We start from the raw sequence: 12,394 nt of genomic DNA, 5'->3' as shown, positions 1-12,394 counted from the left end.
CCCTGCTGCAAGCTAGAGGGAAGCCCCTGCAGCTGCTGAGTGCCAGGCAGGGAGAAAGCACAGAGCCTAGTGTCGGCACCCTGGCTGGAGGAGGAGGGAAGACGTGGAGAAAAATGTGACAGTGAGTTTTAACTTTTTCAGGCTTATTCCAATAGTAACGTTTTATTACAGACAGTACTGGTAGTAGTAATAGTAGCTTTATTTTCTCTATCTATGTCATGCAATGGGAGGGATCCATGAAGTACGTAGGAGAGGTGGGTTGCTTGCGATTGGACCATATGGGTAAGAAATGTAAATTACTTCTGCCCCTGCCCAAACCCCAGGGCTCCCAGCCACCTCTGAAGCAGGTAGCTCCGGGGGTGATTTAAAAGGCCCAGCTCCTAACTTCAGACAAATCCCCGAGTCCTTTAAATCCTGATTTAAAAGCCCTGGGATTTAAAGGCCCCACCTCTTCCGATAGAGGCCACGCCTCTTCCGTTGAGGCCCCTCCCCCTCCGCAGGACTCTGGAGTACCGGTAAGTCCTTTAAGTTACTTTCACCCCATTCAGAGGGGGCAATTCTGCCCTTTAAGCTGGAAAGTAGAGTTGGAAACACCAGGTTCACATGTGGGAACATAGGAATTGCTATACCGGAATAGACCAGTGGTCCATCTCGTACCAGTGTCCTATCTGCAGAGGTGAAAGTAAGCCAGTGTGGTCCGGTACAGTGTACCAGCTGGACCCGACCAGCTTCCCCAGGCTGGCAATTTAAAGGGTCCAGGGCTCCCTGCAGCGGCTGGAGCCCAGGGCCCTTTAAATCGCCTCCTGAGCCCTGCTGCCAGAGCCCGGGGTAGCGGTGGCAGGGCTCCGGCGGTGATTTAAAGGGCCCGGGGCTCTGCTGCAGTAGCGGCAGCCAGAGCCCTGGGCCCTTTAAATCGCTCCTGAGCCCCGGGGCTCCCAGCCGCCTCTGCAGCTGGTAGCTCGGGGGGTGACTTAAAAGTCCTGGGGCCCCCAGCTGCAGCCGGAGCCCCGGGGCCTTTAAATCTTGATTGTAAAGGTCCTGCCTCTTCCAGTCCCGCCTCTTCTGGTTGAGGCTATGCCCCTGCCCAGGACTCTGGCATACAGTAAGTCCTTTAACTTACTTTTACCCCTGCCTATCTGTGACAGTGGCCAGCACCAGCAGCTTCTGAGGATGGTTCAAAATATCCTGAAATGGATTATTATTAGGGCTGTTGATTAATTGCAGTTATCTCATGCGATTAACTCAAAAAAATTAATCGCAATTAAAAAAATTAATTGTGATTAATCAGTTTTAATTGCACTGTTACACAATAGAAAACCAATTGAAATTTATTAAATATTTTGGATTTTTTCTGCATTTTCATATATATTGTATTCTGTGTTGTAAGTGAAATCAAAGTGTATATTATTCTTGATTACAAATATTACAAATATTTGCACTGTAAAAGATAAACAAAAGAAATAGTATTTTTCAATTCACCTCATACAAGTACTGTAGTGCAATCTCTGTGTGGTGAAAGTGAAACTTACAAATGTAGATTTTTTTTTTGTTACATAACTGCATTCAAAAATAAAACAATGTAAAGCTTAGAGCCTGCAAGTCCACTCACTCCTACTTCTTGTTCAGCCAATCGTTAAGACAAACAAGACAAACAGGATATAATGCTGCTCACTTCTTATTTACGATGTCACCTGAAAGTGAGAACAGGCAATTGCATGGCACTTTTGTAGCTGGCATTGCAAGGTATTTATGCGCCAGGTATGCTAAACATTTGTATGTCCCTTAATGCTTCAGCCACCATTCCAGAGGACATGCTTCCATGCTGATGACACTTGTTAAAAAAATGTGATAATTAAATTTGTGACTGAACTCCTTGGGGGAGAATTGTATATCCCCTGCTCTGTTTTACCTGCATTCTGCCATATATTTCATGTTATAGCAGTCTCGGGTGATGGCCCGGCACATATTATTCATTTTAAGAACACTTTCACTGCAGATTTGACAAAACACAAAGAAGGTACCAATGTGAGATTTCGAAAGATAGCTACAGCACTCGACCCAAGGTTTAAGAATCTGAAGTGCCTTCCAAAATCTGAGAGGGACAAGGTGTGGAGCATGCTTTCAGAAGCCTTAAAAGAGCAACACTCCGATGAGGAAACTACAGAACCCAAATCACCAAAAAAAAATCAACCTTCTGCTGGTGGCATCTGACTCAGATGATGAAAATGAACATGCATCAGTCCACACTGCTTTGGATTATTATCGAGCAGAACCCGTTATCAGCATGAACGCATCTCCCCTGAAATGGTGGTTGAAGTATGAAGGGACATATGAATCTTTAGCGCATCTGGCATACAAATATCTTGCGATGCCGGCTACAACAGTGCAATGAGAATGAGTATTCTCATTTTCAGGTGACATTGTAAAAAAGAAGCAGGCAGTATTATCTCCTGCAAATGTAAACAAACTTGTTTGTCTGAGCGATTGGCTGAACAAGAAGTAGGACTGAATGGACTTGCAGGCTCTAAAGCTTTACATTGTTTTATTTTTGAATGCAGTTATTTTTTGTACATTATTCTACATTTGTAAATTCAACTTTCATGCTAAGGAGATTGAACTACAGTACTTGTATTAGGTGAATTGAAAAATACTATTTCTTTTGTTTTTTTTCAGTGCAAGTATTTGTAATAAAAAATAAATATAAAGTGTGCACTGTACGCTTTGTATTCTGTGTTGTAATTGAAATCAATATATTTGAAACTGTATAAAACATCAAAAAATATTTAAATAAATGGTATTCTATTATTAACAGTGTGATTAATCACAATTAATCATGGTTAATTTTTTTAATTGCTTGACAGCCCTAATTATTACAGAACAACCTGCCTATAAGGAAGTTTATAAATAACCCTTGTCTGTTAGTGGTTGGCTTATGACCTGATGTCTGAGGGATGATACAGCTTCTCAACTTTTTTTTAAAAAATCTCGTTTAATGTAACTGTGGATGTTCTAATTGACATTGACTTGGTTCAGCCTTGCTGAAAGGAAGGCCATTGTTGAAGTAATCAAGTAATTTTACTGAGACGCAGTAAATTCATATATTTAAAACACAGTCATATCAAAGGAATTCTTGTAAAATAACTGTTCATGTAGTTACTATATTGTTTGTGCCCCAGAGTGGTAAACAGTAATTTCTGACAGCATTGTACCTTGGGAAGTACAATAACTGGAGTAACACTTTTAAAATAAATCCAATGCTTAAACATTCATTACACATTTTGCAAAAACTCATGTGCAATGAAGGATTTTTGATTAATGTCTGGAATGCCAAAGAAACTGTCAAGTGTGACTCCCTAGTTTCAATGTAAGGATCCTTTATGTGATGCATCACTTTTGTATATGGAAAGATTAAAGTTGCTTCCACACTGGGTGCTACTGTATATGCTAATTGCTACACTAATCTGCAGGTGTTCTTTTGATATAACCTTTTTTGTACTCTGCACAGCAGGTTGTTTAGGTTGTCTGTGAAAAAAATGGAAAAAGGCCCAGTGGGGGCCCGAAGTACTGGATGTTTATTATCACTCATCAGAACATTGTCTGGATAGACATGCCTGTAATTTTTATATATATATATATATATATATATATATATATATATATATATAAATACAGGCACAGGAGTTGCTGCTGCAGTAGAGCTGTCCATTTAAAACAAAGGAATATCCAAGTGTCAAAATGAAAGAGAACTTAAATTGCTTGTAAGATTTCAGGAGTGATGCAGAAGGACTGTGTTAAAATAAGTGATCCCATGGAAACCATTGTAGTAATATGAATGAGATAGGATGCATAGACCCTGAGTAGGGGACGAAGGGTCACTTTTGTGTGCCCTGGCTCCTGTTTGCAGTGGGACCTACCTGGAAGGAAATGGGGGGAGATTCAGCTGGGGATGATTTTCCTCTTGGATAGGAGCATCGATAGGCAGCGTTTGGGGGGTGTTCACCTACAATAGGTAACAGATGAGAGAAGAGAAGCTGATGCTGTGTGAAGGCTGCTCTGCCTTTCAGTGGGCTGGCTGCAAGGAGACAAATGCTGTACCCGAAAGACATTGTCTGACAAAAATGTTACTGGTTTTGGCCACAGGAAGCCAAAGTCTGTGCCCAGAAAACAGCTGAGGCGGAAAGCTCTCGTTTCAGTGTGTAAATTCTTTCATGAGTGTTCAAATGCTGAACTCAGGCTTCAGCTTCAGGGTGCTGTTTTCTGAGAAGAGGAAAACCATGTTCCTTTTATTTTTTCCACTCAGGAATTGTCCATGATTTCATTCTTGTCTTAGAATAAATAAAGCTGATGTCAAAGTTCAAGTGATTCCCCTAAGTTCCTACGCGAGTTCACATATTTTAAACACACTCATGTAAATTCAATGCTATACTAGAATTACTTGATCTTTAACCCTGGACATCCTCACAGAAAGCCTGAGACAAGTTAATATCACTTGAATAATTAGAACACTCCCAGTTACCTGAATCATTATTATTGTTTAATGTGTTTAAAACATGAGGCAGAAGTCCAAAGCAAGTATCTATTTTGGAATGACATATACAGTATTTAAGGTCCAGCAACAAAAGCAAAGTCTGCAGTAATACCACCTTGTTCTGTGAGCCCACCAGATCTCCCAGGCTAAGCTGGCTGTTGGATATAGAAAAACTGAAGTGCTGCAGAAGGTGGTGGTGATGATTTGGCAGCTGGCACTCTTCTCTCTGAATAAGTTCTGAGTCAAATCCCCAGGGGGAACTTGCTGCTGGAGGTGATCTCTTTTCAGTGAGACATAAACCATGGTCTTGACCACTTGAAGCAATTAAAGATACAGTGGCACTTTCCTCAAGATCAGGGATGTTTGTTCCAGGATCCTGCCCATTCCCAAACCTGTCGGCAGATTTGACAATCTGGGGTCAGATGCCCTCAATGGATGGGATTGTTATGAAAGAAAAAAGCTCCTGAAGATGCCTCCCCTTTCCCACAAGCACCACCTCAACCTTGTCAAGGTTCAGTTTTAGTCACGCCCTCTTCATTTCAGGGGTTGGGCTCAGAAAAGCAGCCAAAGCTTGGAGGTAATTTGTCTTTTGCATACAATTGACACTTCAGCCTCTGCTATCTCACTAGCTGTGCCAATGTTTTCATGGAGACATTAAAAAGGATGGGAGAAATAAAATGAGCCTTACAGGATCCTGCATGGGGTGGATCTGGAATCAGAGGAGCAGTTGCCCATTATGTCTCTTCTAGTTCAGTCTGAGAAGAAAGACCTGCACCATTGTAGAGTGGTTCCATCCATGCCGCCACCTCTTGGGGTGGGAAGAGAAGTGGTATCAAATGCCAAAGGGAGGACCATCAGGATTAGTATGGACACACTGATACTTCCCTTGTCAATGGACAGGAGGAGGACATCCACCAGTGCAATCAGCAGCATCTAGTTCCTGTGCCCAGGCCTGGAAACTGGATTGGGAGAGATCCAGGATATTGGCAGCAGAGAGGTGGCATTGAAGAGAATGCATCTCAATTAGATTGCTTAGACATGGAAGTTTGGAAACAAGGGAGTAGTTTGCAAGGCTGCTGACATCAAGTGAGGGCTTCTCTAGAACTGTAAGTACATTGAATGAATTCCATCTTAAAATGAAATATTGACAATATCTGTTAGGATTGGTCCTAGATGTTCCCCACTCTCTTTCAGAAGCCAAGAAGGAAACAGATCAGACAGGCTGTAGCTGCTTCTATCACTTTTTCTGGAGCGAGTGTCCGTCATAAACTGTAAAAGCAGCAAAGAGTCCTGTGGCACCTTATAGACTAACAGACGTATTGGAGCATGAGCTTTCGTGGGTGAATACCCACTTCATCGGATGCATACGCTGGAGAGGACAAGAATATGGCTGTTCTGCACACTGGCACAGCTGTAGACTGGGTTCCCATGACAGCACTGCTGTTAGGGGAACTGGGAGTGCTCATGTTTCCTGGGGTTTGTTAAGGTGGCCTGGAGCAGGTGGAATGCTTCTCTTATCTCTAAAATGACTTCCTGAGGCCATGCCTCTTCATGTACACCACTCACTCAATGGAAAAATCAATTGACGGATCTTGAAATTGAAATTTGCAGTTTTCAGTCCCCTCATTTTTTTCCATCTATGGGAATAAATTGGGCTAGTAGGGATGTTACATTTACATCACTACTTTAACGCTGGAGAACCCCAAACCAAAATGCTTCATATGTGTATACAATCAAGGGTGCTGGAACATTTGTATAATGGGGGCGCTAACAGCCATTGAACCAAACTGTAAACTCTGTATGAAATGGAAACTACTTCAAGCCAGTGGATGTAGCAGCACCTCCAGCCCTCCTAGTTCCAACACCTATGTATACAATAATAATAAAGATATACCTATCTCATAGAACTGGAAGGGACCCTGAAGGGTCATTGAGTCCAGCCCCCTGCCTTCACTATCAGGACCAAGTACTGATTCTATCATCTTCAGTGTTCACTCAGAATTACAAATGGGTGATCTTAAAGTGATGGCTGGAAACAATGTCATCAGTATTGCATCCATCTGTACTGAAGTGTTTAGCTAAAAGTGAAATGGTAAATGCATGTGGTATATTTCTTCTGTGGTTACCTTACTATTAGTTTGCATTTAAAGCACAGGCAGAATATTATTTTTTTAAAGTAAAACATAGTCAAAATAAACAAAGTATTTATTCTGTAACACCACTGAGATCTCCACATCTTATATCCCCAAGCTGTCTTGCTAAGCCTGAATTATCAATATTTAGTAGTATAGTTTAAAGAGCTTTTTGTGTCTTGATGTGCTGCAAATATTTTACCTCATGCAGCAGCAGTCAGCCCCAGACGGTTCTAAACTATTCTTATTAGAATTCCTACAGAAGCTCAAAAATCAAAGTCAATATCACCTATTAAAATTAGGTTTCCATAAATATAGTTTTGCCTGCAAGCTGTACAAAATTTTACTAAAGGATTCAGCTGGGTAGTTAGAAGCTACAGCACAATCATGAGAATTTTGGAAGAAAAATATTTTTCCACCACCAGTTGGCAGAAAATCCGTTGTAAAATCCTGTGCTTGGGGATCTCATGAATAAACTAAAGACATTCTTACAATGGAGACAAAAGGTGGAGTGCATGAAAGCAGGATTGCACCGCACCTTCTTTACTTGTTATCACTATGCAGAAGATCTACCACCCCTTTTCTTTTGTTAGAAGCAGTCGCTTTTAGAAAAGAGAAATTGGTTTGTCTTCTTTGTGAAGATTTTATTTAAAAAAAACCAACCCAACCCCCCCAAACAAGCATCATTTCTGGTTTCTTGACTATCACCTGCTGATGTTGTTAATCCTGTTGCTCAAGTAGTAGCAGCCTCTGAAGCAGTGATGAATGTTCAGGTTTCAAAGGCTCCTGGTGATAGGAAGGGATTTTTACAGTTGCAAATAATGGAAGTTGTTTTTACCCTTTTCCTTTACAAAAAACTCTAGGAAATTATTCACAAAAAATTGTTAAAAGAATATTATTTAGGTTGCAAAGTCAAGCACTTGAAAGTGAATTCTATATTTATGGTTGCTGTGCAACCTTAATTCATCCCCTTGTACATCTGTGGTATCTAATTACATGTGTACTATTTTTTCCTCTCAGGACTCCTGTCTCATTCAGTGCACAAGATGAACTGCGCACACTGGATGACTGACTTTTTCTTCTGGACGTAAAGATAGCTAAACAACTTCCAATACATGATGGAGAGAATGGAAGGGATGTATTATACAAAAGGACAATAGGCGATTCCTTGGCTGTACCTGTGTCCGTAAGTTGTTACTCTTAATATACTCATGAGTCATGACGCAGAGTGCAGGTGGCAGTGAAGTCCTGCAATTTGTCCTGGGGGCTTAAGGAGAGTTTATTCATTGTTAAAGGGGAGTCAGGATTTTTTCAGTGCATCCCAGTGCAGCTGGAGGAGTGCATCGCTTCCAGGTTCAAGCAACTAGTTTTTGGGCTGCAAGAGTCAAGTGATTATATACAATAATAATAACAAGCCCCATTGCCCTCCAGGAATCCTGACTGAAAGACTGGTGCTGGATCCTGCAAAGAGCTAAGCTGTGTCAATTCAATAACATCCAGGGCCCCTGGCAGACCAGTAGGTTGGTTTCTTGTATAATCATTCCCCCACTTGACACAGGAGTGGGGGGGCTTATTATTAAAACAGTATGTGTGAGGAGAGGCTCAGAGGATAGGGGATCCAGGGACAGGCAGGCTTGGATGTGGGGGAGAATAATGGTGGATAGAGGCAGACAGGCTTAGTCAGACAGAGAGTAGGTCAGACAGGCTGGGACCTTAGCAGGTTTGGGAAGCGGGAGCAGGAGTCACAACTTCATGGGTCACAACTGGTGCAAATGGCTGAGGGATGGAGAGGCAGCTCCTGCCAGGGAGAACAGGAGATTGAGAGACCTTGATCCAGGTGTGGGGAGATGGGACAGGATAGAAAAGGGCTGAAGAACCCCCCAGTGAGGTAGATGGTGGGAGGCAGGAACACCACGGGACAGGATGATGGAGCTGGAACTTGGAAAGAAAGAACACCTTCACCCATGAATATCCCATTCATCCATGTCTCACTAAGGGCTGTTGACAGTGATGGGGGACTTGTTCAACCCTAGCATGCTTTGGCATAACAAGGCAGGTGGCGAATGCAGCTCATATCATTTCCAATGCGGTGTGCGAAGCAGAGCATGTGCAGAACTATGAGAACTGACCTTGGGAGTTGAGGGTGCTCAGCACATCATAGGACAGGCCTTGAGAGGCTATATTTCATGGAATCCACTGCGTCCTGAATCAACATATCCCTATTTTTGTGGTACCACAAATTCTACTGGACTGTTTCCCTCCTCTGTTACTAAATCTATCATTGTGTCATCCTTTTAAATGAACACAAAAAATAGCAAAGAAACATCAACTAAGTCACCGGATGAGGTGACGTGCTAAGAGTAGACGAGAAAGGATTGATTTGTGTGATTGCCTGAGAATATTCACATGACACTAAAACATAGTTATTGTCATGATCACCAGTGTCTGCTCCTTACAGCAAGTCTATAATTGACATGAATGTTTCAGATAATTTATGTAGCAACAAGACTTTCACACTTTCCTACTTCTGAATAATTGCTAATGTATCATAAGACAGTCACTTCATCACACAGTGAAGCTTCTTCTAATACTGTCTATCACAGGGTTACTGAACATCTGTTGATGCAGACTGTCACTGAGTCCCTCAGTTTTGCTGTCTTTTTAGCTTATTGTCATTACCATCCACCTACTCATTCTTTTAGGTTGTGGAAAGTTTTACTTAGTCATGGTATTAGATCAATATAAGCCTCTTTCTGTATCCAAAAGGAGCATCTGCTTAGGGTTCAGCATGTAAATCTCTGAGCAGTTCTGTGACAGGGGATTCTTTTTTCTTATGTCTCTTTATTGATTGCATATACAATAGAGTTTAATGCACTTACAGCAGAACCTCACAGTTATGAACACCTCAGGAAGGAAATGTTCCTAACTCTGAACACAACATTATGGTTGTTCTTTCAAAAGTTTACAGCTGAACATTGACTTAATACAGCTTCAAAACTCTACTATAAAGAAGAAAAATCCTGCTTTTAGCCATCTTAATTTAAATGAAACAAGCACAGAAACAGTTTCCTTACCTTGTCAAATCTTTATTTTATAAACATCCCCTTTATTTTTTTAGTAGTTTACATTTAACAAAAAATTCCTTTTTTTTTGTCTCTGCAGATGGCACAGCTGTGATTGCATATTTCTGGTTCCAAATGAGGTGTGTGGTTGACCAGTCAGTTCGTAACTCTGAGGTTCTACTGTATTTTGTTTTTTGTTTTTTTTTGGCGGCGGCGTGGGGTGTGTGTGTGGAGGAGATGCCATTTTAAGCACCATATGGAGATAACTGTTCTGCATTAGAGGAATCTGAACCATAGATTATCTCTTACTGTTGATGGCAGTTGAAGAGGTATCTTTGCTATATCTCTTACATTTATTTCCATGTGAAATTGACTTCTATAGCCCATTGAACCAGAGCAGATTGTCATACATAGGCAACATGGTTTAGTGGATTGAATATGGGGCTAAGTGGATTTCTTCTGTCACCCTCACCTTCACATCTTGCTATGTGACCTTTACTAATTCACTTACACTCTCTATCTCAGTATTTCCATCTCTAAAATGGGGATAAAAATATTTATATACTCCATCTCATAGAGGTGTTTGAAGGGTTGGCTTTCAAATACCATAGCAATGAGAGGGGTATAAACACCTTAGCAGATAGTTAACATAAGTGCTTTGGGCTCTGTATCAAGCCTTTAGAAGACCCAGCCTTGCAATGCAGGTGCAGAGGCAAAATTGACCAGTGGCAGTCTCAGGAAGTATTCTACCTGCAGATCACGTGGGAGGCAGAGTGCTGATGGTGGAGCTCAGAGGCAGCTCTTGCATTTCATTTTGGAAGTGTAGTGTGAACTCCCTCTCTATCAATTGGTTTTCACCAGCCAGCAGGGAGGTGGACAGGGCTGTACTCATACTCCTTGGCAGCACTAACACTTCCTCAGTCCTTGTGCTCAGGGAGTGGAAATACTGGGATCGTGGTGCCCCCTGCATTGGTGCATATAGCACCTTGTGTACACTCCCCTTCCTAGCACGTGTACACAGGGCCAGCTGCAATCTGATCCTTAGGGTAAGTCTACACTTGGAGATGGGGGTGTGATTCCTAGCTTGAGGAGACATATTTGCATGAGTGCTCATCAAGCTAATATGCTAAAAATAGTAGTATAGCCCTGGTGGCATGGACAGCAGCGAGCAGTGGGAGGCGCTAGCTTCCCTGAGTACAAACCTGCCTGGGCCTCATTGGTACATAGTTGGGCAGTTAGCAGTTTTTAGCAAACTGGCTCAATGAGTGTTAGCACAGTTTGTCTCCTCAAGTTGGGAATCCCTTAAAGTATGTCTACACAGCTAGCTGGATTCAAACTAGCTCAGACTGGCTAACTCATGCACAGCTCTTGCTGTGTTGACATACCCTGAGTAGTGGTGTTGCTGAGCAGCAAATGTAGATTTAATCTCTCATATATCTGGCCTCACCTTTTGCAGAAACTAGAACCGGTGAGTATTCTCTAATCCATAAACTCTGGTGCAGGTTTTCTGGATGACACAACTGTGATTGGATGTCGCATAATCCAGCGGTGGATATGGTTGATGCTGGCCTTCTATTGCAGGGCACTGTACCCATTACGTTGGCAACCAAAAGTTTGGAGAATACTGCTGTTTCTCAGAATGCATGTATCCAATATATGCCCATTGGGACCAATTCATCCACATCTGGCAGAGTGAATCTAAATCTATGCACAGCACATTTATAAAGACCCTCATTCTAAGGCTTTGTCTTTATTTACAGTTGAGTTGTCTGAATTAGTGTTTTTGGTAGTCTTATCAAAGAGTAGCAGAGTCCTGGGACTTTTGTTTATTGCCTTTCACAAGACTTGACTCACTCTTGTGCTTGTCCTGAATGTTTACAGTTTATACGTACTGATTGGTTGGCTTCAAACCTCTAATAGTATGGGTGTGGTGTAGTACAGTTTATCGCATACCTTGATTTTTTTTCCATCCAACAAATGTAGAAGACTGATACTTTAAATAGCCATTGGTTCAATCTCTGAGACATATTTGTAGCTATCACCTGCTTCAGATGATAGATTTGCTCCTTGTATACAGAGGTTAACAGAATACTTAACATAAATGCCCATAGAACGGTTAGTCATGCAACAGACACAAAAATGATGAAAACTGAGCACTATGGGTCGCTCACTGCATAGCTAAACCTAACTGCGATTGTATAAAATCTCGTAAAAGGCTACAGTATAGGAAACCAGTTGGAATGGCTGGATAGGTATGTACAGAGAGAGAGCTGTGAATGGATACTGATTTTTTTTTTCCTACTAGAGCACTAACAGCAAACTGGAATGTTTCCTGTACTTGCTGCTGTATGTTACTGCAGTACTTGGTAGTGTAACCTTTCTGCCAGGTGGTCAATGGTAGCAAAAAGGGCCAGGTTCAATATAGCTAGGAGGATCCTTCTTGACAAATAACTAAACTGGCTCAAGCCACTTCCCAGAAACCTGGGGGAACTAAACGCCCCCTTCCTGGGTGCCCTTAGCAGGCAGATCTTTCCCACTCACAAGCATCCTGAGACTGTGTACAAACAAGAAAATCTTTATTAAGGGGAACAGTCATGGACTTGAGGAAACGCGGCAACTGTACATGCAAATAAAGAGTAGAATATCCCGCCAAGTAACTTTGGTCATTAGTC

The 12,394-nt window shown here is 41.8% G+C and overlaps 1 protein-coding gene across 1 annotated transcript in view; it reads left to right on the top strand.

Moving 5' to 3' along the window:
• Positions 1-7,726: 7,726 nt before the first annotated feature.
• POMGNT2 (protein O-linked mannose N-acetylglucosaminyltransferase 2 (beta 1,4-)) overlaps positions 7,727-12,394 on the top strand; it is a 64,541-nt gene continuing 59,873 nt past the window's right edge. The window contains exon 1 of the mRNA XM_045005534.1: positions 7,727-7,846. The gene's annotated coding sequence lies outside the window, so the exon portion shown is untranslated. The remainder of the gene's footprint in view (positions 7,847-12,394) is intronic.

This window comes from Mauremys mutica, chromosome 2, assembly GCF_020497125.1.
Source record: "Mauremys mutica isolate MM-2020 ecotype Southern chromosome 2, ASM2049712v1, whole genome shotgun sequence".
Classification (NCBI taxonomy): Eukaryota; Metazoa; Chordata; order Testudines; family Geoemydidae; genus Mauremys; species Mauremys mutica.
The sequence above is the reverse complement of the archived record's forward strand: the minus strand, read 5'-3'. Positions and strand labels throughout refer to the sequence as shown.